Genomic DNA, 27,500 nt, shown 5'->3' with positions numbered 1-27,500 from the left:
GGGAGGGAGGGAGGGAGGGAGGGGGAGAGGTGTGGAGGGAGGGAGGGAGGGAGGGAGGGAGGGAGGGAGGGAGGGAGAGGTGTGGAGGGGGAGAGGGAGGGGGGAGGAAGGGAGGGAGAGAGAGAGGTGTGGAGAGAGAGGGAGGGAGGGAGGGAGGGAGGGAGGGAGGGAGGGAGGGAGGGAGGGAGGGAGGGAGGGAGGGAGGGAGGGAGGGAGGGAGGGGTGTGGAGGGAGGGAGGGAGGGAGGGAGGGAGGGAGGGAGGGAGGGAGGGAGGGAGAGAGAGAGAGAAAGAGAGAGAGAGAGAGGGAGGGGGAGAGAAAGAGAGAGAGAGAGGGGGAGAGAGAGAGAGAGAGAGAGAGAGAGAGAGAGAGGGAGGGGGAGAGAAAGAGAGAGAGAGAGAGGGGGAGAAAGAGAAAGAGAGAGAGGGAGGGAGAGAGAGAGAGAGAGAGAGAGAGAGGGAGGGAGAGAGAGAGAGAGGTGTGGAGGGACACTGGAGATTAGATGCTGAGAGACCTGATAGGACCTGTAGTTTTCAGGTTGTTGTTTCTTACTTTGTTGGGAGACATAATACTTTACTGTCCTGTTTTATCGACCCCACCTGTTTCCCTCTCCATGTGACCACCACCCACAGAACAGTACCTCCACCACCCACAGAACAGTACCTACACCACCCACAGAACAGTACCTCCACCACCCACAGAACAGTACCTCCACCACCCACAGAACAGTACCTCCACCACCCACAGAACAGTACCTCCACCACCCACAGAACAGTACCTCCACCACCCACAGAACAGTACCTCCACCACCCACAGAACAGTACCTCCACCCACAGAACAGTACCTCCACCACCCACAGAACAGTACCTCCACCACCCACAGAACAGTACCTCCACCACCCACAGAACAGTACCTCCACCACCCACAGAACAGTACCTCCACCCACAGAACAGTACCTCCACCACCCACAGAACAGTACCTCCACCCATAGAACAGTACCTCCACCACCCACAGAACAGTACCTCCACCACCCACAGAACAGTACCTCCACCCACAGAACAGTACCTCCACCACCCACAGAACAGTACCTCCACCACCCATAGAACAGTACCTCCACCACCCACAGAACAGTACCTCCACCCACAGAACAGTACCTCCACCACCCACAGAACAGTACCTCCACCACCCATAGAACAGTACCTCCACCACCCACAGAACAGTACCTCCACCCACAGAACAGTACCTCCACCACCCACAGAACAGTACCTCCACCACCCACAGAACAGTACCTCCACCACCCACAGAACAGTACCTCCACCACCCACAGAACAGTACCTCCACCCACAGAACAGTACCTCCACCCACAGAACAGTACCTCCACCCACAGAACAGTACCTCCACCACCCACAGAACAGTACCTCCACCCACAGAACAGTACCTCCACCACCCACAGAACAGTACCTCCACCCACAGAACAGTACCTCCACCACCCACAGAACAGTACCTCCACCACCCACAGAACAGTACCTCCACCACCCACAGAACAGTACCTCCACCCACAGAACAGTACCTCCACCACCCACAGAACAGTACCTCCACCACCCACAGAACAGTACCTCCACCACCCACAGAACAGTACCTCCACCACCCACAGAACAGTACCTCCACCACCAACAGAACAGTACCTACACCACCCACAGAACAGTGCCTCCACCACCCACAGAACAGTACCTCCACCACCCACAGAACAGTACCTCCACCACCCACAGAACAGTACCTCCACCACCCACAGAACAGTACCTCCACCGTGTGCTTTGGTATTTTCTGTCATTACCATATAATTCACTCAACCACACATCACGACGCCACATTCCTTCCTACTGTCTTTGAGAAGGTCAACACAGAAACACGTTTACATGTATACTGTAAATAATAGACATTGAAGTATCATACACTCAGAAAACAAGGTTTCAGAAGGGTTCTCCAGCTGTCTCCATAGGAGAACCATTTTTGGTTCCAAGTAGAACCCTTTTTAGTTCCAAGTAGAACTCTTTTTGGTTCCAAGTAGGACCCTTTTTAGTTCCAAGTAGAACTCTTTTTGGTTCCAAGTAGGACCCTTTTTGGTTCCAAGTAGAACTCTTTTTGGTTCCAAGTAGAACCCTTTTTGGTTCCAAGTAGAACCCTTTTTGGTTCCATGTAGAACCCCTTTTGGTTCCATGTAGAACCCTTTTTGGTTCCAAGTAGGACTCTTTTGGGTTCCATGTAGAGCCTTTTCCACAGAGCGTTATACATGAAACCCAAAAGAGTCCTACTTGGAACCAAAAAGGGTTCTTAAAAGGGTTATCCTATGGGAACAGCCTAGAACCCTTTTTGTTGTAAGAGTGTAGAGTATGCATGCCACTCACACCAGGACAGCAGAACCAGGACATGGTAGAACCAGGACAGCAGAACCAGGACACGGTAGAACCATTTAAATATAAATACCTGTTGTAGTTACTGCTGTGTTTTGTCTCCCTCCCTCCCCCCTCCCTCCCCCTCCCTCCCCCCTGCCTCCCTCCCTCCCTCCCCCCCCTCCCTGCCTCCCTCCCTCCCTCCCTGCCAACCACAGGCAGTGGATTTGGACAAATGGGTACGTCTTTGCCCTACAGTCATTGGTCTCTGAACACACGTGTCTCATTTCCTGTTACATGACACATAAGCCACTCCCCTCCTCTCCTCCCTTCCCCTCCTCTCCTCCCCTCCCCTCACCTCATCTCCCTACCTCCTTAGAGAATATTCTCAGCACACAGGTTGTCCTAGTGAATTCATGACAAAGTGCTGTAAAAAGTTACCATTCACATCCCAGTCCTTTCTCCGGCCCCTCCCAACCCGTACCTTACCCCTATAAAACAGTGCTGTCAGTACACCTGTCTCCCCCTGTCTAGAATTATCATGACTGAAAGCCCCCTGGCCATAAGGCATGGTGAGGAAAGCCCCCTGGCAAAAAAGCATGTTGAGGAAAGCCCCCTGGCCATAAGGCAGGGTGAGGGAAGCCCCCTGGCCAAAAAGCATGTTGGGGAAAGCCCCCTGGCCATAAGGCATGGTGAGGAAAGCCCCCTGGCCATAAGGCAGGGTGAGGGAAGCCCCCTGGCCATAAGACATGGTGAGGAAAGCCCCCTGGCCATAAGGCAGGGTGAGGGAAGCCCCCTGGCCATAAGACATGGTGAGGAAAGCCCCCTGGCAAAAAAGCATGTTGAGGAAAGCCCCCTGGCCATAAGGCAGGGTGAGGGAAGCCCCCTGGCCATAAGACATGGTGAGGAAAGCCCCCTGGCCATAAGACATGGTGAGGAAAGCCCCCTGGCCATAAGGCTTGATTATGAAAGCCCCCTGGCCATAAGGCTTGATTATGAAAGCCCCCTGGCCATAAGGCTTGATTATGAAAGCCCCCTGGCCATAAGGCTTGATTATGAAAGCCCCCCTGGCCATTTCATGAAGCGCAATTATCACTTCCTTCCACTCCTATCATAGAGACCCTTTACAGACCCCATAGAGTTCCCTGTAATGAAGTGTCCTTTAGATACCCCTGTAATGAAGTGTCCTTTAGAGACTCCTGTAATGAAGTGTCCTTTAGAGACCCCTGTAATGAAGTGTCCTTTAGAGACCCCTGTAATGAAGTGTCCTTTAGATACCCCTGTAATGAAGTGTCCTTTAGATACCCCTGTAATGAAGTGTCCTTTAGAGACTCCTGTAATGAAGTGTCCTTTAGATACCCCTGTAATGAAGTGTCCTTTAGATACCCCTGTAATGAAGTGTCCTTTAGAGACCCCTGTAATGAAGTGTCCTTTAGAGACCCCTGTAATGAAGTGTCCTTTAGAGACCCCTGTAATGAAGTGTCCTTTAGAGACCCCTGTAATGAAGTGTCCTTTAGATACCCCTGTAATGAAGTGTCCTTTAGATACCCCTGTAATGAAGTGTCCTTTAGAGACTCCTGTAATGAAGTGTCCTTTAGAGACCCCTGTAATGAAGTGTCCTTTAGAGACTCCTGTAATGAAGTGTCCTTTAGAGACCCCTGTAATGAAGTGTCCTTTAGAGACCCCTGTAATGAAGTGTCCTTTAGAGACCCCTGTAATGAAGTGTCCTTTAGATACCCCTGTAATGAAGTGTCCTTTAGATACCCCTGTAATGAAGTGTCCTTTAGAGACTCCTGTAATGAAGTGTCATTTAGAGACCCCTGTAATGAAGTGTCCTTTAGAGACCCCTGTAATGAAGTTTCCTTTAGAGACTCCTGTAATGAAGTGTCCTTTAGATACCCCTGTAATGAAGTGTCCTTTAGATACCCCTGTAATGAAGTGTCCTTTAGAGACCCCTGTAATGAAGTGTCCTTTAGAGACCCCTGTAATGAAGTGTCCTTTAGAGACCCCTGTAATGAAGTGTCCTTTAGAGACTCCTGTAATGAAGTGTCCTTTAGAGACCCCTGTAATGAAGTGTCCTTTAGAGACCCCTGTAATGAAGTGTCCTTTAGAGACTCCTGTAATGAAGTGTCGCTTAGAGACCCCTAAATGAAGTGTCCTTTAGAGACCCCTGTAATGAAGTGTCGCTTAGAGACCCCTAAATGAAGTGTCCTTTAGAGATCGTAGAGACCTCTGTTGGAGTTAGCTAGAGGTTGGCTTTACATCTACGCTAGGGCCTTCCCAGACAGAACCGTGTTAGTTAGCTAGCTTGTTGTAGCTGAAGCCTTTCCAGACAGAACCGTGTTAGTTAGTTAGCTTGTTGTAGCTGAAGCCTTCCCAGACAGAACCGTGTTAGTTAGTTAGTTTGTTGTAGCTGAAGCCTTTCCAGACATAACCGTGTTAGTTAGTTGTAGCTGAAGCCTTTCCAGACATAACCGTGTTAGTTAGCTAGTTGTAGCTGTAGTCTTTCCAGACATAGCCGTGTTAGTTAGTTAGCTAGTTGTAGCTGAAGTCTTTCCAGACATAACCGTGTTAGTTAGCTAGTTGTAGCTGAAGCCTTTCCAGACATAACCGTGTTAGTTAGTTAGCTAGTTGTAGCTGAAGCCTTTCCAGACATAACCGTGTTAGTTAGTTAGCTAGTTGTAGCTGAAGCCTTTCCAGACATAACCGTGTTAGTTAGTTAGCTTGTTGTAGCTGAAGCCTTTCCAGACATAACCGTGTTAGTTAGTTAGCTTGTTTTAGCTGAAGCCTTTCCAGACATAACCGTGTTAGTTAGTTAGCTAGTTGTAGCTGAAGCCTTTCCAGACATAACCGTGTTAGTTAGTTAGCTTGTTGTAGCTGAAGCCTTTCCAGACATAACCGTGTTAGTTAGATAGTTGTAGCTGAAGCCTTTCCAGACATAACCGTGTTAGTTAGCTAGTTGTAGCTGAAGCCTTTCCAGACATAACCGTGTTAGTTAGCTTGTTGTAGCTGAAGCCTTTCCAGACATAAACGTGTTAGTTAGCTAGTTGTAGCTGAAGCCTTTCCAGACATAACTGTGTTAGTTAGCTTGTTGTAGCTGAAGCCTTTCCAGACATAACCGTGTTAGTTAGCTAGTTGTAGCTGAAGCCTTTCCAGACATAACCGTGTTAGTTAGCTAGCTGTAGCTGAAGCCTTTCCAGACATAACCGTGTTAGTTAGCTTGTTGTAGCTGAAGCCTTTCCAGACATAACCGTGTTAGTTAGTTAGCTAGTTGTAGCTGAAGCCTTTCCAGACATAACCGTGTTAGTTAGCTAGCTGTTGTAGCTGAAGCCTTTCCAGACATAACCGTGTTAGTTAGTTAGCTTGTTTTAGCTGAAGCCTTTCCAGACATAACCGTGTTAGTTAGCTTGTTGTAGCTGAAGCCTTTCCAGACATAACCGTGTTAGTTAGTTAGCTTGTTGTAGCTGAAGCCTTTCCAGACATAACCGTGTTAGTTAGCTAGCTTGTTAGCTGAAGCCTTTCCAGACATAACCGTGTTAGTTAGTTAGCTAGTTGTAGCTGAAGCCTTTCCAGACATAACCGTGTTAGTTAGTTAGCTAGTTGTAGCTGAAGCCTTTCCAGACATAACCGTGTTAGTTAGTTAGCTAGTTGTAGCTGAAGCCTTTCCAGACATAACCGTGTTAGTTAGTTAGCTTGTTGTAGCTGAAGCCTTTCCAGACATAACCGTGTTAGTTAGTTAGCTTGTTGTAGCTGAAGCCTTTCAGGCCATAACCGTGTTAGTTAGTTAGCTTGTTGTAGCTGAAGCCTTTCCAGACATAACCGTGTTAGTTAGTTTGCTTGTAGCTGAAGCCTTTCCAGACATAACCGTGTTAGTTAGTGTAGTTAGTTGTAGCTGAAGCCTTTCCAGACATAACCGTGTTAGTTAGCTAGTTGTAGCTGAAGCCTTTCCAGACATAACCGTGTTAGTTAGTTAGCTAGTTGTAGCTGAAGCCTTTCCAGACATAACCGTGTTAGTTAGCTAGTTGTAGCTGAAGCCTTTCCAGACATAACCGTGTTAGTTAGTTAGCTAGTTGTAGCTGAAGCCTTTCCAGACATAACCGTGTTAGTTAGCTAGTTGTAGCTGAAGCCTTTCCAGACATAACCGTGTTAGTTAGCTAGTTGTAGCTGAAGCCTTTCCAGACATAACCGTGTTAGTTAGTTAGCTTGTTTTAGCTGAAGCCTTTCCAGACATAACCGTGTTAGTTAGCTAGTTGTAGCTGAAGCCTTTCCAGACATAACCGTGTTAGTTAGCTTGTTGTAGCTGAAGCCTTTCCAGACATAACCGTGTTAGTTAGCTAGTTGTAGCTGAAGCCTTTCCAGACATAACCGTGTTAGTTAGCTTGTTGTAGCTGAAGCCTTTCCAGACATAACCGTGTTAGTTAGCTAGCTGTAGCTGAAGCCTTTCCAGACATAACCGTGTTAGTTAGCTTGTTGTAGCTGAAGCCTTTCCAGACATAACCGTGTTAGTTAGCTAGTTGTAGCTGAAGCCTTTCCAGACATAACCGTGTTAGTTAGTTAGCTAGTTGTAGCTGAAGCCTTTCCAGACATAACCGTGTTAGTTAGCTAGTTGTAGCTGAAGCCTTTCCAGACATAACCGTGTTAGTTAGTTAGCTTGTTGTAGCTGAAGCCTTTCCAGACATAACCGTGTTAGTTAGTTAGCTTGTTTTAGCTGAAGCCTTTCCAGACATAACCGTGTTAGTTAGTTAGCTAGTTGTAGCTGAAGCCTTTCCAGACATAACCGTGTTAGTTAGTTAGCTAGTTGTAGCTGAAGCCTTTCCAGACATAACCGTGTTAGTTAGTTAGCTAGTTGTAGCTGAAGCCTTTCCAGACATAACCGTGTTAGTTAGTTAGCTTGTTGTAGCTGAAGCCTTTCCAGACATAACCGTGTTAGTTAGTTAGCTTGTTTAGCTGAAGCCTTTCCAGACATAACCGTGTTAGTTAGCTTGTTGTAGCTGAAGCCTTTCCAGACATAACCGTGTTAGTTAGCTAGTTGTAGCTGAAGCCTTTCCAGACATAACCGTGTTAGTTAGTTAGCTTGTTGTAGCTGAAGCCTTTCCAGACATAACCGTGTTAGTTAGCTAGTTGTAGCTGAAGCCTTTCCAGACATAACCGTGTTAGTTAGCTTGTTGTAGCTGAAGCCTTTCCAGACATAACCGTGTTAGTTAGCTAGTTGTAGCTGAAGCCTTTCCAGACATAACCGTGTTAGTTAGCTAGTTGTAGCTGAAGCCTTTCCAGACATAACCGTGTTAGTTAGCTAGTTGTAGCTGAAGCCTTTCCAGACATAACCGTGTTAGTTAGCTAGTTGTAGCTGAAGCCTTTCCAGACATAACCGTGTTAGTTAGCTAGTTGTAGCTGAAGCCTTTCCAGACATAACCGTGTTAGTTAGCTTGTTGTAGCTGAAGCCTTTCCAGACATAACCGTGTTAGTTAGCTAGTTGTAGCTGAAGCCTTTCCAGACATAACCGTGTTAGTTAGCTAGCTGTAGCTGAAGCCTTTCCAGACATAACCGTGTTAGTTAGCTAGTTGTAGCTGAAGCCTTTCCAGACATAACCGTGTTAGTTAGCTAGTTGTAGCTGAAGCCTTTCCAGACATAACCGTGTTAGTTAGCTAGTTGTAGCTGAAGCCTTTCCAGACATAACCGTGTTAGTTAGCTAGTTGTAGCTGAAGCCTTTCCAGACATAACCGTGTTAGTTAGCTTAGATGTAGCTGAAGCCTTTCCAGACATAACCGTGTTAGTTAGCTAGCTGTAGCTGAAGCCTTTCCAGACATAACCGTGTTAGTTAGCTAGTTGTAGCTGAAGCATTTCCAGACATAACCGTGTTAGTTAGCTAGTTGTAGCTGAAGCCTTTCCAGACATAACCGTGTTAGTTAGCTAGTTGTAGCTGAAGCCTTTTCAGACATAACCGTGTTAGTTAGCTTGTTGTAGCTGAAGCCTTTCCAGACATAACCGTGTTAGTTAGCTAGTTGTAGCTGAAGCCTTTCCAGACATAACCGTGTTAGTTAGCTAGTTGTAGCTGAAGCCTTTCCAGACATAACCGTGTTAGTTAGCTAGTTGTAGCTGAAGCCTTTCCAGACATAACCGTGTTAGTTAGCTTGTTGTAGCTGAAGCCTTTCCAGACATAACCGTGTTAGTTAGCTAGTTGTAGCTGAAGCCTTTCCAGACATAACCGTGTTAGTTAGCTAGTTGTAGCTGAAGCCTTTCCAGACATAACCGTGTTAGTTAGCTAGTTGTAGCTGAAGCCTTTCCAGACATAACCGTGTTAGTTAGCTAGTTGTAGCTGAAGCCTTTCCAGACATAACCGTGTTAGTTAGCTAGTTGTAGCTGAAGCCTTTCCAGACATAACCGTGTTAGTTAGCTTGTTGTAGCTGAAGCCTTTCCAGACATAACCGTGTTAGTTAGCTAGTTGTAGCTGAAGCCTTTCCAGACATAACCGTGTTAGTTAGTTAGCTTGTAGCTGAAGCCTTTCCAGACATAACCGTGTTAGTTAGTTAGCTTGTTGTAGCTGAAGCCTTTCCAGACATAACCGTGTTAGTTAGCTAGTTGTAGCTGAAGCCTTTCCAGACATAACCGTGTTAGTTAGCTTGTTGTAGCTGAAGCCTTTCCAGACATAACCGTGTTAGTTAGCTAGTTGTAGCTGAAGCCTTTCCAGACATAACCGTGTTAGTTAGCTAGCTGTAGCTGAAGCCTTTCCAGACATAACCGTGTTAGTTAGTTAGCTAGTTGTAGCTGAAGCCTTTCCAGACATAACCGTGTTAGTTAGGCTAGTTGTAGCTGAAGCCTTTCCAGACATAACCGTGTTAGTTAGTTGCTAGTTGTAGCTGAAGCCTTTCCAGACATAACCGTGTTAGTTAGTTAGCTAGTTGTAGCTGAAGCCTTTCCAGACATAACCGTGTTAGTTAGTTAGCTTGTTGTAGCTGAAGCCTTTCCAGACATAACCGTGTTAGTTAGTTAGCTTGTTGTAGCTGAAGCCTTTCCAGACATAACCGTGTTAGTTAGCTAGTTGTAGCTGAAGCCTTTCCAGACATAACCGTGTTAGTTAGCTAGTTGTAGCTGAAGCCTTTCCAGACATAACCGTGTTAGTTAGCTTGTTGTAGCTGAAGCCTTTCCAGACATAACCGTGTTAGTTAGCTAGTTGTAGCTGAAGCCTTTCCAGACATAACCGTGTTAGTTAGCTAGTTGTAGCTGAAGCCTTTCCAGACATAACCGTGTTAGTTAGTTAGCTTGTTGTAGCTGAAGCCTTTCCAGACATAACCGTGTTAGTTAGCTTGTTGTAGCTGAAGCCTTTCCAGACATAACCGTGTTAGTTAGCTAGCTGTAGCTGAAGCCTTTCCAGACATAACCGTGTTAGTTAGCTAGTTGTAGCTGAAGCCTTTCCAGACATAACCGTGTTAGTTAGTTAGCTTGTTTTAGCTGAAGCCTTTCCAGACATAACCGTGTTAGTTAGTTAGCTAGTTGTAGCTGAAGCCTTTCCAGACATAACAGTGTTAGTTAGTTAGCTAGTTGTAGCTGAAGCCTTTCCAGACATAACCGTGTTAGTTAGTTAGCTTGTTGTAGCTGAAGCCTTTCCAGACATAACCGTGTTAGTTAGTTAGCTTGTTGTAGCTGAAGCCTTTCCAGACATAACCGTGTTAGTTAGCTTGTTGTAGCTGAAGCCTTTCCAGACATAACCGTGTTAGTTAGCTAGTTGTAGCTGAAGCCTTTCCAGACATAACCGTGTTAGTTAGCTAGTTGTAGCTGAAGCCTTTCCAGACATAACCGTGTTAGTTAGTTAGCTAGTTGTAGCTGAAGCCTTTCCAGACATAACCGTGTTAGTTAGCTAGTTGTAGCTGAAGCCTTTCCAGACATAACCGTGTTAGTTAGCTTGTTGTAGCTGAAGCCTTTCCAGACATAACCGTGTTAGTTAGCTAGTTGTAGCTGAAGCCTTTCCAGACATAACCGTGTTAGTTAGTTAGCTTGTAGCTGAAGCCTTTCCAGACATAACCGTGTTAGTTAGTTAGCTAGTTGTAGCTGAAGCCTTTCCAGACATAACCGTGTTAGTTAGCTAGTTGTAGCTGAAGCCTTTCCAGACATAACCGTGTTAGTTAGCTAGTTGTAGCTGAAGCCTTTCCAGACATAACCGTGTTAGTTAGCTAGTTGTAGCTGAAGCCTTTCCAGACATAACCGTGTTAGTTAGCTTGTTGTAGCTGAAGCCTTTCCAGACATAACCGTGTTAGTTAGCTAGCTGTAGCTGAAGCCTTTCCAGACATAACCGTGTTAGTTAGCTAGTTGTAGCTGAAGCCTTTCCAGACATAACCGTGTTAGTTAGCTAGTTGTAGCTGAAGCCTTTCCAGACATAACCGTGTTAGTTAGCTTGTTGTAGCTGAAGCCTTTCCAGACATAACCGTGTTAGTTAGCTAGTTGTAGCTGAAGCCTTTCCAGACATAACCGTGTTAGTTAGCTAGTTGTAGCTGAAGCCTTTCCAGACATAACCGTGTTAGTTAGCTTGTTGTAGCTGAAGCCTTTCCAGACATAACCGTGTTAGTTAGCTAGCTGTAGCTGAAGCCTTTCCAGACATAACCGTGTTAGTTAGTTAGCTAGTTGTAGCTGAAGCCTTTCCAGACATAACCGTGTTAGTTAGTTAGCTAGTTGTAGCTGAAGCCTTTCCAGACATAACCGTGTTAGTTAGTTAGCTAGTTGTAGCTGAAGCCTTTCCAGACATAACCGTGTTAGTTAGTTAGCTTGTTGTAGCTGAAGCCTTTCCAGACATAACCGTGTTAGTTAGCTAGCTGTAGCTGAAGCCTTTCCAGACATAACCGTGTTAGTTAGCTTGTTGTAGCTGAAGCCTTTCCAGACATAACCGTGTTAGTTAGTTAGCTTGTTGTAGCTGAAGCCTTTCCAGACATAACCGTGTTAGTTAGCTAGTTGTAGCTGAAGCCTTTCCAGACATAACCGTGTTAGTTAGTTAGCTAGTTGTAGCTGAAGCCTTTCCAGACATAACCGTGTTAGTTAGTTAGCTTGTTGTAGCTGAAGCCTTTCCAGACATAACCGTGTTAGTTAGTTAGCTTGTTGTAGCTGAAGCCTTTCCAGACATAACCGTGTTAGTTAGTTAGCTTGTTTTAGCTGAAGCCTTTCCAGACATAACCGTGTTAGTTAGTTAGCTAGTTGTAGCTGAAGCCTTTCCAGACATAACCGTGTTAGTTAGTTAGCTAGTTGTAGCTGAAGCCTTTCCAGACATAACCGTGTTAGTTAGTTAGCTAGTTGTAGCTGAAGCCTTTCCAGACATAACCGTGTTAGTTAGTTAGCTTGTTGTAGCTGAAGCCTTTCCAGACATAACCGTGTTAGTTAGCTAGCTGTAGCTGAAGCCTTTCCAGACATAACCGTGTTAGTTAGCTTGTTGTAGCTGAAGCCTTTCCAGACATAACCGTGTTAGTTAGTTAGCTTGTTGTAGCTGAAGCCTTTCCAGACATAACCGTGTTAGTTAGCTAGTTGTAGCTGAAGCCTTTCCAGACATAACCGTGTTAGTTAGCTTGTTGTAGCTGAAGCCTTTCCAGACATAACCGTGTTAGTTAGCTTGTTGTAGCTGAAGCCTTTCCAGACATAACCGTGTTAGTTAGCTAGTTGTAGCTGAAGCCTTTCCAGACATAACCGTGTTAGTTAGCTAGTTGTAGCTGAAGCCTTTCCAGACATAACCGTGTTAGTTAGCTAGTTGTAGCTGAAGCCTTTCCAGACATAACCGTGTTAGTTAGCTTGTTGTAGCTGAAGCCTTTCCAGACATAACCGTGTTAGTTAGCTAGTTGTAGCTGAAGCCTTTCCAGACATAACCGTGTTAGTTAGCTAGCTGTAGCTGAAGCCTTTCCAGACATAACCGTGTTAGTTAGCTAGTTGTAGCTGAAGCCTTTCCAGACATAACCGTGTTAGTTAGCTAGTTGTAGCTGAAGCCTTTCCAGACATAACCGTGTTAGTTAGCTAGTTGTAGCTGAAGCCTTTCCAGACATAACCGTGTTAGTTAGCTAGTTGTAGCTGAAGCCTTTCCAGACATAACCGTGTTAGTTAGCTAGTTGTAGCTGAAGCCTTTCCAGACATAACCGTGTTAGTTAGCTAGTTGTAGCTGAAGCCTTTCCAGACATAACCGTGTTAGTTAGCTAGTTGTAGCTGAAGCCTTTCCAGACATAACCGTGTTAGTTAGTTAGCTTGTTGTAGCTGAAGCCTTTCCAGACATAACCGTGTTAGTTAGCTTGTTGTAGCTGAAGCCTTTCCAGACATAACCGTGTTAGTTAGTTAGCTTGTTTTAGCTGAAGCCTTTCCAGACATAACCGTGTTAGTTAGTTAGCTTGTTGTAGCTGAAGCCTTTCAGACATAACCGTGTTAGTTAGCTAGTTGTAGCTGAAGCCTTTTCAGACATAACCGTGTTAGTTAGCTTGTTGTAGCTGAAGCCTTTCCAGACATAACCGTGTTAGTTAGCTAGTTGTAGCTGAAGCCTTTCCAGACATAACCGTGTTAGTTAGCTAGCTGTAGCTGAAGCCTTTCCAGACATAACCGTGTTAGTTAGCTAGTTGTAGCTGAAGCCTTTCCAGACATAACCGTGTTAGTTAGCTAGTTGTAGCTGAAGCCTTTCCAGACATAACCGTGTTAGTTAGCTAGTTGTAGCTGAAGCCTTTCCAGACATAACCGTGTTAGTTAGCTAGTTGTAGCTGAAGCCTTTCCAGACATAACTCGTGTTAGTTAGCTTGTTGTAGCTGAAGCCTTTCCAGACATAACCGTGTTAGTTAGCTAGCTGTAGCTGAAGCCTTTCCAGACATAACCGTGTTAGTTAGCTAGTTGTAGCTGAAGCATTTCCAGACATAACCGTGTTAGTTAGCTAGTTGTAGCTGAAGCCTTTCCAGACATAACCGTGTTAGTTAGCTTGTTGTAGCTGAAGCCTTTCCAGACATAACCGTGTTAGTTAGCTAGTTGTAGCTGAAGCCTTTCCAGACATAACCGTGTTAGTTAGCTAGTTGTAGCTGAAGCCTTTCCAGACATAACCGTGTTAGTTAGTTAGCTTGTTGTAGCTGAAGCCTTTCCAGACATAACCGTGTTAGTTAGCTTGTTGTAGCTGAAGCCTTTCCAGACATAACCGTGTTAGTTAGCTAGCTGTAGCTGAAGCCTTTCCAGACATAACCGTGTTAGTTAGCTAGTTGTAGCTGAAGCCTTTCCAGACATAACCGTGTTAGTTAGTTAGCTTGTTTTAGCTGAAGCCTTTCCAGACATAACCGTGTTAGTTAGTTAGCTAGTTGTAGCTGAAGCCTTTCCAGACATAACCGTGTTAGTTAGTTAGCTAGTTGTAGCTGAAGCCTTTCCAGACATAACCGTGTTAGTTAGTTAGCTTGTTGTAGCTGAAGCCTTTCCAGACATAACCGTGTTAGTTAGTTAGCTTGTTGTAGCTGAAGCCTTTCCAGACATAACCGTGTTAGTTAGCTTGTTGTAGCTGAAGCCTTTCCAGACATAACCGTGTTAGTTAGCTAGTTGTAGCTGAAGCCTTTCCAGAGATAACCGTGTTAGTTAGCTAGTTGTAGCTGAAGCCTTTCCAGACATAACCGTGTTAGTTAGTTAGCTTGTTGTAGCTGAAGCCTTTCCAGACATAACCGTGTTAGTTAGCTAGTTGTAGCTGAAGCCTTTTCAGACATAACCGTGTTAGTTAGCTTGTTTTAGCTGAAGCCTTTCCAGACATAACCGTGTTAGTTAGCTAGTTGTAGCTGAAGCCTTTCCAGACATAACCGTGTTAGTTAGCTAGTTGTAGCTGAAGCCTTTCCAGACATAACCGTGTTAGTTAGCTAGCTGTAGCTGAAGCCATTCCAGACATAACCGTGTTAGTTAGCTAGTTGTAGCTGAAGCCTTTCCAGACGTAACCGTGTTAGTTAGCTAGTTGTAGCTGAAGCCTTTCCAGACGTATCCGTGTTAGTTAGCTAGTTGTAGCTGAAGCCTTTCCAGACATAACCGTGTTAGTTAGCTAGTTGTAGCTGAAGCCTTTCCAGACATAACCGTGTTAGTTAGCTTGTTGTAGCTGAAGCCTTTCCAGACATAACCGTGTTAGTTAGTTAGCTAGTTGTAGCTGAAGCCTTTCCAGACATAACCGTGTTAGTTAGTTAGCTTGTTGTAGCTGAAGCCTTTCCAGACATAACCGTGTTAGTTAGCTAGCTGTAGCTGAAGCCTTTCCAGACATAACCGTGTTAGTTAGCTTGTTGTAGCTGAAGCCTTTCCAGACATAACCGTGTTAGTTAGCTTGTTGTAGCTGAAGCCTTTCCAGACATAACCGTGTTAGTTAGTTAGCTTGTTTTAGCTGAAGCCTTTCCAGACATAACCGTGTTAGTTAGTCTTGTTGTAGCTGAAGCCTTTCCAGACATAACCGTGTTAGTTAGCTAGTTGTAGCTGAAGCCTTTCCAGACATAACCGTGTTAGTTAGTTAGCTAGTTGTAGCTGAAGCCTTTCCAGACATAACCGTGTTAGTTAGTTAGCTAGTTGTAGCTGAAGCCTTTCCAGACATAACCGTGTTAGTTAGTTAGCTAGTTGTAGCTGAAGCCTTTCCAGACATAACCGTGTTAGTTAGTTAGCTTGTTGTAGCTGAAGCCTTTCCAGACATAACCGTGTTAGTTAGCTTGTTGTAGCTGAAGCCTTTCCAGACATAACCGTGTTAGTTAGCTAGCTGTAGCTGAAGCCTTTCCAGACATAACCGTGTTAGTTAGCTAGTTGTAGCTGAAGCCTTTCCAGACATAACCGTGTTAGTTAGCTAGTTGTAGCTGAAGCCTTTCCAGACATAACCGTGTTAGTTAGTTAGCTAGTTGTAGCTGAAGCCTTTCCAGACATAACCGTGTTAGTTAGTTAGCTTGTTGTAGCTGAAGCCTTTCCAGACATAACCGTGTTAGTTAGCTTGTTGTAGCTGAAGCCTTTCCAGACATAACCGTGTTAGTTAGCTAGTTGTAGCTGAAGCCTTTCCAGACATAACCGTGTTAGTTAGCTAGTTGTAGCTGAAGCCTTTCCAGACATAACCGTGTTAGTTAGCTAGTTGTAGCTGAAGCCTTTCCAGACATAACCGTGTTAGTTATCTAGTTGTAGCTGAAGCCTTTCCAGACATAACCGTGTTAGTTAGCTTGTTGTAGCTGAAGCCTTTCCAGACATAACCGTGTTAGTTAGCTAGTTGTAGCTGAAGCCTTTCCAGACATAACCGTGTTAGTTACCTAGCTGTAGCTGAAGCCATTCCAGACATAACCGTGTTAGTTAGCTAGTTGTAGCTGAAGCCTTTCCAGACATAACCGGGTTAGTTAGCTAGTTGTAGATGAAGCCTTTCCAGACATAACCATGTTAGTTAGCTAGTTGTAGCTGAAGCCTTTCCAGACATAACCGTGTTAGTTAGCTAGTTGTAGCATGAAGCCTTTCCAGACATAACCGTGTTAGTTAGCTTGTTGTAGCTGAAGCCTTTCCAGACATAACCGTGTTAGTTAGCTAGCTGTAGCTGAAGCCTTTCCAGACATAACCGTGTTAGTTAGCTAGTTGTAGCTGAAGCATTTCCAGACATAACCGTGTTAGTTAGCTAGTTGTAGCTGAAGCCTTTCCAGACATAACCGTGTTAGTTAGCTAGTTGTAGCTGAAGCCTTTCCAGACATAACGGTGTTAGTTAGTTAGCTAGTTGTAGCTGAAGCCTTTCCAGACATAACCGTGTTAGTTAGTTAGCTAGTTGTAGCTGAAGCCTTTCCAGACATAACCGTGTTAGTTAGTTAGCTTGTTGTAGCTGAAGCCTTTCCAGACATAACCGTGTTAGTTAGCTAGCTATAGCTGAAGCCTTTCCAGACATAACCGTGTTAGTTAGCTTGTTGTAGCTGAAGCCTTTCCAGACATAACCGTGTTAGTTAGTTAGCTTGTTGTAGCTGAAGCCTTTCCAGACATAACCGTGTTAGTTAGCTAGTTGTAGCTGAAGCCTTTCCAGACATAACCGTGTTAGTTAGCTAGTTGTAGCTGAAGCCTTTCCAGACATAACCGTGTTAGTTAGTTAGCTTGTTGTAGCTGAAGCCTTTCCAGACATAACCGTGTTAGTTAGCTAGTTGTAGCTGAAGCCTTTTCAGACATAACCGTGTTAGTTAGCTTGTTTTAGCTGAAGACATAACCGTGTTAGTTAGCTAGTTGTAGCTGAAGCCTTTCCAGACATAACCGTGTTAGTTAGCTAGTTGTAGCTGAAGCCTTTCCAGACATAACCGTGTTAGTTAGCTAGTTGTAGCTGAAGCCTTTCCAGACATAACCGGGTTAGTTAGCTAGTTGTAGATGAAGCCTTTCCAGACATAACCGTGTTAGTTAGCTAGTTGTAGCTGAAGCCTTTCCAGACATAACCGTGTTAGTTAGCTAGTTGTAGCTGAAGCCTTTCCAGACATAACCGTGTTAGTTAGCTAGTTGTAGCTGAAGCCTTTCCAGACATAACCGTGTTAGTTAGCTAGTTGTAGCTGAAGCCTTTCCAGACATAACCGTGTTAGTTAGCTTGTTGTAGCTGAAGCCTTTCCAGACATAACCGTGTTAGTTAGCTAGTTGTAGCTGAAGCCTTTCCAGACATAACCGTGTTAGTTAGCTAGTTGTAGCTGAAGCCTTTCCAGACATAACCGTGTTAGTTAGCTTGTTGTAGCTGAAGCCTTTCCAGACATAACCGTGTTAGTTAGGTAGCTGTAGCTGAAGCCTTTCCAGACATAACCGTGTTAGTTAGTTAGCTTGTTTTAGCTGAAGCCTTTCCAGACTTAACCGTGTTAGTTAGTTAGCTAGTTGTAGCTGAAGCCTTTCCAGACATAACCGTGTTAGTTAGTTAGCTAGTAGTAGCTGAAGCCTTTCCAGACATAACCGTGTTAGTTAGTTAGCTAGTTGTAGCTGAAGCCTTTCCAGACATAACCGTGTTAGTTAGTTAGCTTGTTGTAGCTGAAGCCTTTCCAGACATAACCATGTTAGTTAGCTAGCTATAGCTGAAGCCTTTCCAGACATAACCGTGTTAGTTAGCTTGTTGTAGCTGAAGCCTTTCCAGACATAACCGTTTTAGTTAGCTAGTTGTAGCTGTAGTCTTTCCAGACATAACCGTGTTAGTTAGTTAGCTAGTTGTAGCTGTAGTCTTTCCAGACATAACCGTGTTAGTTAGTTAGCTAGTTGTAGCTGTAGTCTTTCCAGACATAACCGTGTTAGTTAGTTAGCTAGTTGTAGCTGAAGCCTTTCCAGACATAACCGTGTTAGTTAGCTTGTTGTAGCGGAAGCCTTTCCAGACATAACCGTGTTAGTTAGTTAGCTTGTTTTAGCTGAAGCCTTTCCAGACATAACCGTGTTAGTTAGTTAGCTTGTTGTAGCTGAAGCCTTTCAGACATAACCGTGTTAGTTAGCTAGTTGTAGCTGAAGCCTTTTCAGACATAACCGTGTTAGTTAGCTTGTTGTAGCTGAAGCCTTTCCAGACATAACCGTGTTAGTTAGCTAGTTGTAGCTGAAGCCTTTCCAGACATAACCGTGTTAGTTAGCTAGCTGTAGCTGAAGCCTTTCCAGACATAACCGTGTTAGTTAGCTAGTTGTAGCTGAAGCCTTTCCAGACATAACCGTGTTAGTTAGCTAGTTGTAGCTGAAGCCTTTCCAGACATAACCGTGTTAGTTAGCTAGTTGTAGCTGAAGCCTTTCCAGACATAACCGTGTTAGTTAGCTAGTTGTAGCTGAAGCCTTTCCAGACATAACCTTGTTAGTTAGCTTGTTGTAGCTGAAGCCTTTCCAGACATAACCGTGTTAGTTAGGTAGCTGTAGCTGAAGCCTTTCCAGACATAACCGTGTTAGTTAGTTAGCTTGTTTTAGCTGAAGCCTTTCCAGACTTAACCGTGTTAGTTAGTTAGCTAGTTGTAGCTGAAGCCTTTCCAGACATAACCGTGTTAGTTAGTTAGCTAGTAGTAGCTGAAGCCTTTCCAGACATAACCGTGTTAGTTAGTTAGCTAGTTGTAGCTGAAGCCTTTCCAGACATAACCGTGTTAGTTAGTTAGCTTGTTGTAGCTGAAGCCTTTCCAGACATAACCGTGTTAGTTAGCTAGCTATAGCTGAAGCCTTTCCAGACATAACCGTGTTAGTTAGCTTGTTGTAGCTGAAGCCTTTCCAGACATAACCGTTTTAGTTAGCTAGTTGTAGCTGTAGTCTTTCCAGACATAACCGTGTTAGTTAGTTAGCTAGTTGTAGCTGTAGTCTTTCCAGACATAACCGTGTTAGTTAGTTAGCTAGTTGTAGCTGTAGTCTTTCCAGACATAACCGTGTTAGTAGGTTAGCTAGTTGTAGCTGAAGCCTTTCCAGACATAACCGTGTTAGTTAGCTTGTTGTAGCGGAAGCCTTTCCAGACATAACCGTGTTAGTTAGTTAGCTTGTTTTAGCTGAAGCCTTTCCAGACATAACCGTGTTAGTTAGTTAGCTTGTTGTAGCTGAAGCCTTTCAGACATAACCGTGTTAGTTAGCTAGTTGTAGCTGAAGCCTTTTCAGACATAACCGTGTTAGTTAGCTTGTTGTAGCTGAAGCCTTTCCAGACATAACCGTGTTAGTTAGCTAGTTGTAGCTGAAGCCTTTCCAGACATAACCGTGTTAGTTAGCTAGCTGTAGCTGAAGCCTTTCCAGACATAACCGTGTTAGTTAGCTAGTTGTAGCTGAAGCCTTTCCAGACATAACCGTGTTAGTTAGCTAGTTGTAGCTGAAGCCTTTCCAGACATAACCGTGTTAGTTAGCTAGTTGTAGCTGAAGCCTTTCCAGACATAACCGTGTTAGTTAGCTAGTTGTAGCTGAAGCCTTTCCAGACATAACCGTGTTAGTTAGGTTGTTGTAGCTGAAGCCTTTCCAGACATAACCGTGTTAGTTAGCTAGCTGTAGCTGAAGCCTTTCCAGACATAACCGTGTTAGTTAGTTAGCTTGTTTTAGCTGAAGCCTTTCCAGACTTAACCGTGTTAGTTAGTTAGCTAGTTGTAGCTGAAGCCTTTCCAGACATAACCGTGTTAGTTAGTTAGCTAGTAGTAGCTGAAGCCTTTCCAGACATAACCGTGTTAGTTAGTTAGCTAGTTGTAGCTGAAGCCTTTCCAGACATAACCGTGTTAGTTAGTTAGCTTGTTGTAGCTGAAGCCTTTCCAGACATAACCGTGTTAGTTAGCTAGCTATAGCTGAAGCCTTTCCAGACATAACCGTGTTAGTTAGCTTGTTGTAGCTGAAGCCTTTCCTGACATAACCGTTTTAGTTAGCTAGTTGTAGCTGTAGTCTTTCCAGACATAACCGTGTTAGTTAGTTAGCTAGTTGTAGCTGTAGTCTTTCCAGACATAACCGTGTTAGTTAGTTAGCTAGTTGTAGCTGTAGTCTTTCCAGACATAACCGTGTTAGTAGGTTAGCTAGTTGTAGCTGAAGCCTTTCCAGACATAACCGTGTTAGTTAGCTTGTTGTAGCGGAAGCCTTTCCAGACATAACCGTGTTAGTTAGTTAGCTTGTTTTAGCTGAAGCCTTTCCAGACATAACCGTGTTAGTTAGTTAGCTTGTTGTAGCTGAAGCCTTTCAGACATAACCGTGTTAGTTAGCTAGTTGTAGCTGAAGCCTTTTCAGACATAACCGTGTTAGTTAGCTTGTTGTAGCTGAAGCCTTTCCAGACATAACCGTGTTAGTTAGCTAGTTGTAGCTGAAGCCTTTCCAGACATAACCGTGTTAGTTAGCTAGCTGTAGCTGAAGCCTTTCCAGACATAACCGTGTTAGTTAGCTAGTTGTAGCTGAAGCCTTTCCAGACATAACCGTGTTAGTTAGCTAGTTGTAGCTGAAGCCTTTCCAGACATAACCGTGTTAGTTAGCTAGTTGTAGCTGAAGCCTTTCCAGACATAACCGTGTTAGTTAGCTAGTTGTAGCTGAAGCCTTTCCAGACATAACCGTGTTAGTTAGCTTGTTGTAGCTGAAGCCTTTCCAGACATAACCGTGTTAGTTAGCTAGCTGTAGCTGAAGCCTTTCCAGACATAACCGTGTTAGTTAGCTAGTTGTAGCTGAAGCATTTCCAGACATAACCGTGTTAGTTAGCTAGTTGTAGCTGAAGCCTTTCCAGACATAACCGTGTTAGTTAGCTTGTTGTAGCTGAAGCCTTTCCAGACATAACCGTGTTAGTTAGCTAGTTGTAGCTGAAGCCTTTCCAGACATAACCGTGTTAGTTAGCTAGTTGTAGCTGAAGCCTTTCCAGACATAACCGTGTTAGTTAGTTAGCTTGTTGTAGCTGAAGCCTTTCCAGACATAACCGTGTTAGTTAGCTTGTTGTAGCTGAAGCCTTTCCAGACATAACCGTGTTAGTTAGCTAGCTGTAGCTGAAGCCTTTCCAGACATAACCGTGTTAGTTAGCTAGTTGTAGCTGAAGCCTTTCCAGACATAACCGTGTTAGTTAGTTAGCTTGTTTTAGCTGAAGCCTTTCCAGACATAACCGTGTTAGTTAGTTAGCTAGTTGTAGCTGAAGCCTTTCCAGACATAACCGTGTTAGTTAGTTAGCTAGTTGTAGCTGAAGCCTTTCCAGACATAACCGTGTTAGTTAGTTAGCTTGTTGTAGCTGAAGCCTTTCCAGACATAACCGTGTTAGTTAGTTAGCTTGTTGTAGCTGAAGCCTTTCCAGACATAACCGTGTTAGTTAGCTTGTTGTAGCTGAAGCCTTTCCAGACATAACCGTGTTAGTTAGCTAGCTGTAGCTGAAGCCTTTCCAGACATAACCGTGTTAGTTAGCTAGTTGTAGCTGAAGCCTTTCCAGACATAACCGTGTTAGTTAGCTAGTTGTAGCTGAAGCCTTTCCAGACATAACCGTGTTAGTTAGCTTGTTGTAGCTGAAGCCTTTCCAGACATAACCGTGTTAGTTAGCTAGCTGTACCTGAAGCCTTTCCAGACATAACCGTGTTAGTTAGCTAGTTGTAGCTGAAGCCTTTCCAGACATAACCGTGTTAGTTAGTTAGCTTGTTTTAGCTGAAGCCTTTCCAGACATAACCGTGTTAGTTAGTTAGCTAGTTGTAGCTGAAGCCTTTCCAGACATAACCGTGTTAGTTAGTTAGCTAGTTGTAGCTGAAGCCTTTCCAGACATAACCGTGTTAGTTAGTTAGCTTGTTGTAGGTGAAGCCTTTCCAGACATAACCGTGTTAGTTAGCTTGTTGTAGCTGAAGCCTTTCCAGACATAACCGTGTTAGTGAGCTAGCTGTAGCTGAAGCCTTTCCAGACATAACCGTGTAAGTTAAATAGTTGTAGCTGAAGCCTTTCCAGACATAACCGTGTTAGTTAGCTAGTTGTAGCTGAAGCCTTTCCAGACATAACCGTGTTAGTTAGCTTGTTGTAGCTGAAGCCTTTCCCGACATAACCGTGTTAGTTAGCTAGCTGTACCTGAAGCCTTTCCAGACATAACCGTGTTAGTTAGCTAGTTGTAGCTGAAGCCTTTCCAGACATAACCGTGTTAGTTAGTTAGCTTGTTTTAGCTGAAGCCTTTCCAGACATAACCGTGTTAGTTAGTTAGCTAGTTGTAGCTGAAGCCTTTCCAGACATAACCGTGTTAGTTAGTTAGCTAGTTGTAGCTGAAGCCTTTCCAGACATAACCGTGTTAGTTAGTTAGCTTGTTGTAGCTGAAGCCTTTCCAGACATAACCGTGTTAGTTAGCTTGTTGTAGCTGAAGCCTTTCCAGACATAACCGTGTTAGTTAGCTAGCTGTAGCTGAAGCCTTTCCAGACATAACCGTGTTAGTTAGCTAGTTGTAGCTGAAGCCTTTCCAGACAGAACCGTGTTAGTTAGCTAGTTGTAGCTGAAGCCTTTCCAGACATAACCGTGTTAGTTTGCTAGTTGTAGCTGAAGCCTTTTCAGACATAACCGTGTTAGTTAGCTTGTTTTAGCTGAAGCCTTTCCAGACATAACCGTGTTAGTTAGCTAGTTGTAGCTGAAGCCTTTCCAGACATAACCGTGTTAGTTAGCTTGTTGTAGCTGAAGCCTTTCCAGACATAACCGTGTTAGTTAGCTAGTTGTAGCTGAAGCCTTTCCAGACATAACCGTGTTAGTTAGCTAGCTGTAGCTGAAGCCATTCCAGACATAACCATGTTAATTAGCTAGTTGTAGCTGAAGCCTTTCCAGACATAACCGTGTTAGTTAGCTAGTTGTAGCTGAAGCCTTTCCAGACATAACCGTGTTAGTTAGCTAGTTGTAGCTGAAGCATTTCCAGACATAACCGTGTTAGTTAGCTAGTTGTAGCTGAAGCCTTTCCAGACATAACCGTGTTAGTTAGCTTGTTGTAGCTGAAGCCTTTCCAGACATAACCGTGTTAGTTAGCTAGTTGTAGCTGAAGCATTTCCAGACATAACCGTGTTAGTTAGCTAGTTGTAGCTGAAGCATTTCCAGACATAACCGTGTTAGTTAGCTAGTTGTAGCTGAAGCCTTTCCAGACATAACCGTGTTAGTTAGCTTGTTGTAGCTGAAGCCTTTCCAGACATAACCGTGTTAGTTAGCTAGTTGTAGCTGAAGCCTTTCCAGACATAACCGTGTTAGTTAGCTAGTTGTAGCTGAAGCCTTTCCAGACATAACCGTGTTAGTTAGCTAGCTGTAGCTGAAGCCTTTCCAGACATAACCGTGTTAGTTAGTTAGCTTGTTTTAGCTGAAGCCTTTCCAGACATAACCGTGTTAGTTAGTTAGCTAGTTGGAGCTGAAGCCTTTCCAGACATAACCGTGTTAGTTAGTTAGCTAGTTGTAGCTGAAGCCTTTCCAGACATAACCGTGTTAGTTAGTTAGCTAGTTGTAGCTGTAGTCTTTCCAGACATAACGGTGTTAGTTAGTTAGCTAGTTGTAGCTGAAGCCTTTCCAGACATAACCGTGTTAGTTAGTTAGCTTGTTTTAGGTGAAGCCTTTCCAGACATAACCGTGTTAGTTAGTTAGCTTGTTGTAGCTGAAGCCTTTCCAGACATAACCGTGTTAGTTAGCTAGTTGTAGCTGAAGCCTTTCCAGACATAACCGTGTTAGTTAGTTAGCTAGTTGTAGCTGAAGCCTTTCCAGACATAACCGTGTTAGTTAGCTTGTTTTAGCTGAAGCCTTTCCAGACATAACCGTGTTAGTTAGCTTGTTGTAGCTGATGCCTTTCCAGACATAACCGTGTTAGTTAGTTAGTTGTAGCTGTAGTCTTTCCAGACATAGCCATGTTAGTTAGCTAGTTGTAGCTGAAGTCTTTCCAGACATAACCGTGTTAGTTAGTTAGCTAGTTGTAGCTGAAGCCTTTCCAGACATAACCGTGTTAGTTAGTTAGCTAGTTGTAGCTGAAGCCTTTCCAGACATAACCGTGTTAGTTAGTTAGCTTGTTGTAGCTGAAGCCTTTCCAGACATAACCGTGTTAGTTAGTTAGCTTGTTGTAGCTGAAGCCTTTCCAGACATAACCGTGTTAGTTAGCTTGTTGTAGCTGAAGCCTTTCCAGACATAACCGTGTTAGTTAGTTAGCTTGTTTTATCTGAAGCCTTTCCAGACATAACCGTGTTAGTTAGTTAGCTTGTTGTAGCTGAAGCCTTTCAGACATAACCGTGTTAGTTACCTAGTTGTAGCTGAAGCCTTTTCAGACATAACCGTGTTAGTTAGCTTGTTGTAGCTGAAGCCTTTCCAGACATAACCGTGTTAGTTAGCTAGTTGTAGCTGAAGCCTTTCCAGACATAACCGTGTTAGTTAGCTAGCTGTAGCTGAAGCCTTTCCAGACATAACCGTGTTAGTTAGCTTGTTGTAGCTGAAGCCTTTCCAGACATAACCGTGTTAGTTAGCTAGCTGTAGCTGAAGCCTTTCCAGACATAACCGTGTTAGTTAGCTAGTTGTAGCTGAAGCATTTCCAGACATAACCGTGTTAGTTAGCTAGTTGTAGCTGAAGCCTTTCCAGACATAACCGTGTTAGTTAGCTTGTTGTAGCTGAAGCCTTTCCAGACATAACCGTGTTAGTTAGCTAGTTGTAGCTGAAGCCTTTCCAGACATAACCGTGTTAGTTAGCTAGTTGTAGCTGAAGCCTTTCCAGACATAACCGTGTTAGTTAGTTAGCTTGTTGTAGCTGAAGCCTTTCCAGACATAACCGTGTTAGTTAGCTAGCTGTAGCTGAAGCCTTTCCAGACATAACCGTGTTAGTTAGCTAGTTGTAGCTGAAGCCTTTCCAGACATAACCGTGTTAGTTAGTTAGCTTGTTTTAGCTGAAGCCTTTCCAGACATAACCGTGTTAGTTAGTTAGCTAGTTGTAGCTGAAGCCTTTCCAGACATAACCGTGTTAGTTAGTTAGCTAGTTGTAGCTGAAGCCTTTCCAGACATAACCGTGTTAGTTAGTTAGCTTGTTGTAGCTGAAGCCTTTCCAGACATAACCGTGTTAGTTAGTTAGCTTGTTGTAGCTGAAGCCTTTCCAGACATAACCGTGTTAGTTAGCTTGTTGTAGCTGAAGCCTTTCCAGACATAACCGTGTTAGTTAGCTAGCTGTAGCTGAAGCCTTTCCAGACATAACCGTGTTAGTTAGCTAGTTGTAGCTGAAGCCTTTCCAGACATAACCGTGTTAGTTAGCTAGTTGTAGCTGAAGCCTTTCCAGACATAACCGTGTTAGTTAGTTAGCTTGTTGTAGCTGAAGCCTTTCCAGACATAACCGTGTTAGTTAGCTAGTTGTAGCTGAAACCTTTTCAGACATAACCGTGTTAGTTAGCTTGTTTTAGCTGAAGCCTTTCCAGACATAACCGTGTTAGTTAGCTAGTTGTAGCTGAAGCCTTTCCAGACATAACCGTGTTAGTTAGCTAGTTGTAGCTGAAGCATTTCCAGACATAACCGTGTTAGTTAGCTAGTTGTAGCTGAAGCCTTTCCAGACATAACCGTGTTAGTTAGCTTGTTGTAGCTGAAGCCTTTCCAGACATAACCGTGTTAGTTAGCTAGTTGTAGCTGAAGCCTTTCCAGACATAACCGTGTTAGTTAGCTAGCTGTAGCTGAAGCCATTCCAGACATAACCTTGTTAGTTAGCTAGTTGTAGCTGAAGCCTTTCCAGACATAACCGTGTTAGTTAGCTAGTTGTAGCTGAAGCCTTTCCAAACATAACCGTGTTAGTTAGCTAGTTGTAGCTGAAGCCTTTCCAGACATAACCGTGTTAGTTAGCTAGTTGTAGCTGAAGCCTTTCCAGACATAACCGTGTTAGTTAGCTTGTTGTAGCTGAAGCCTTTCCAGACATAACCGTGTTAGTTAGCTAGCTGTAGCTGAAGCCTTTCCAGACATAACCGTTTTAGTTAGCTAGTTGTAGCTGAAGCCTTTCCAGACATAACCGTGTTAGTTAGCTAGTTGTAGCTGAAGCCTTTCCAGACATAACCGTGTTAGCTGGTTAGCTTATTTTAGCTGAAACCTGGTATTTCCAGTGTCAGGCTGGTGATGAGAATAGCATGGCATGCAGCCCAGCTGGGCCGGGAGAGTCCCGAATGACTGTGTCAGGGGCAAGGGGCAGGGAAGGGTTACATGACACCCCCTAAAGGAGGAATGTTCTGGCTAGGCCAATAACCCTATATTATAACACCCCCCCCCCCCATCTCCCCCAGCCTGGTTTGAACCAAGGTTTATATAGATGTCTCTTAACACACCTGTCCCTCCATACCCACCCACTCCACTGGTCTAATTGACATAGATCATTCTAGATTGAGTTTGATTTTTTACCCAGGGATCTGAGGCCCACGCTATTTCAGCCTGGTACTAAAAGCTGTGTCGTTTTGCCAACTGTCTCCTACGAATTGGCAAGGCAGCACAAACAGATCTGGGATCAGACTACTGAATTGATCTCCTTTCACCATTACTAGCTACTCAATACACAAACTGATGGTGGTGGTGAAGGTGATTGTTATTATGACAATTTGTTCAAATAACTAAAACACTAATTCTGTTTCCTTGTTTGAAACCTTGCTGGATGTTGAGAAAAGGTAGGTTTACTATTCTCTGTATTTGTTGTTGTTCTGTTATGTGGCAGATCATATGATGGGATGTGATTGGTTGTAACACTTTTATTTATTTACTCCGTCTCCGGGTGTCACTGTAACTCTCTCTGGGTGTCACTGTACTTCTCTCTGGGTGTCACTGTAACTCTCTCTGGGTGTCACTGTACTTCTCTCTGGGTGTCACTGTAACTCTCTCTGGGTGTCACTGTACTTCTCTCTGGGTGTCACTGTACCTCTCTCTGGGTGTCACTGTATCTGGGTGTCACTGTACCTCTCTCTGGGTGTCACTGTACCTCTCTCTGGGTGTCACTGTACCTCTCTCTGGGTGTCACTGTACTTCTCTCTGGGTGTCACTGTACCTCTCTCTGGGTGTCACTGTACCTCTCTCTGGGTGTCACTGTATCTGGGTGTCACTGTACCTCTCTCTGGGTGTCACTGTACCTCTCTCTGGGTGTCACTGTACCTCTCTCTGGGTGTCACTGTACCTCTCTCTGGGTGTCGCTGTACCTCTCTCTGGGTGTCACTGTACCTCTCACTGGGTGTCACTGTATCTGGGTGTCACTGTACCTCTCTCCGGGTGTCACTGTACCTCTCTCTGGGTGTCACTGTACCTCTCTCTGGGTGTCACTGTACCTCTCTCTGGGTGTCACTGTATCTGGGTGTCACTGTACCTCTCTCTGGGTGTCACTGTACCTCTCTCTGGGTGTCACTGTACCTCTCTCTGGGTGTCGCTGTACCTCTCTCTGGGTGTCACTGTACCTCTCTCTGGGTGTCACTGTATCTGGGTGTCACTGTACCTCTCTCCGGGTGTCACTGTACCTCTCTCTGGGTGTCACTGTACCTCTCTCTGGGTGTCACTGTATCTGGGTGTCACTGTACCTCTCTCTGGGTGTCACTGTATCTGGGTGTCTCTGTACCTCTCTCTGGGTGTCACTGTACCTCTCTCTGGGTGTCACTGTATCTGGGTGTCACTGTACCTCTCTCCGGGTGTCTCTGTACCTCTCTCTGGGTGTCACTGTACCTCTCTCCGGGTGTCTCTGTACCTCTCTCCGGGTGTCACTGTATCTGGGTGTCACTGTACCTCTCTCTGGGTGTCACTGTAACTCTCTCTGGGTGTCACTGTACCTCTCTCTGGGTGTCACTGTAACTCTCTCTG

General features: G+C 44.5%; 1 protein-coding gene across 1 annotated transcript in view; it reads left to right on the top strand.

The window, feature by feature from the left end:
- ryr1b (ryanodine receptor 1b (skeletal)) overlaps positions 1–27,500 on the top strand; it is a 274,065-nt gene that overhangs the window by 24,864 nt on the left and 221,701 nt on the right.

The sequence above is a fragment of the Salmo salar genome, chromosome 09, assembly GCF_965601325.2.
Source record: "Salmo salar chromosome 09, fSalSal1, whole genome shotgun sequence".
NCBI lineage: Eukaryota > Metazoa > Chordata > Actinopteri > Salmoniformes > Salmonidae > Salmo > Salmo salar.
Note: the sequence above shows the minus strand (reverse complement) of the source record. Positions and strands in the feature narration are given on the sequence as shown.